Source organism: Galeopterus variegatus, unplaced genomic scaffold (assembly GCF_000696425.1).
Source record: "Galeopterus variegatus unplaced genomic scaffold, G_variegatus-3.0.2 Scaffold2790, whole genome shotgun sequence".
NCBI lineage: Eukaryota > Metazoa > Chordata > Mammalia > Dermoptera > Cynocephalidae > Galeopterus > Galeopterus variegatus.
In genome coordinates, this window is record NW_007728901.1 from 107,239 (window position 1) to 107,781 (window position 543).

Sequence of the window (543 nt, forward strand, 5' to 3'; positions counted from 1 at the left end):
TTTTTTTTTTTTTTTTTTTTTTTTTTTTTTTTTTTAATTTTTTTTTTTTTTTTTTATTTTGTCAATATACACTGTATATGATTATTATGGCCCATCCCCGACACCTCTCTCCCTCCTCCCTCTCTCCCCTCCCCCCCAAGAAAGTCCTTTCCGTTTGCTTGTTGTAACAACTTCATAAAAGTATAGTTGTTATATCTTCTTCCCCACCCCACACCCCCCGGCTTTTTTTTTTTTTTTTTTTTGTGTGTGTGTATGTGGGTGAATTAGATTGTTTGTTTTTCTTTCTTTTTTTTTTTTTTAGCTCCCACCAATGAGTGAGAACATGTGGAATTTCTTTTTCTCTGCCTGACTCGTTTCACTCAATATTATTCTCTCAAGGTCCATCCATGTTGTTGCAAATGGCAGTATTTCATTCGTTTTTATAGCTCTCAGCTAGTATTCCATTGTGTAGATATACCACATTTTCCGTATCCACTCATCCGATGATGGACATTTGGGTTGATTCCAGCTCTCTGAGATACCATCTCACCCCAGTTAGGATGG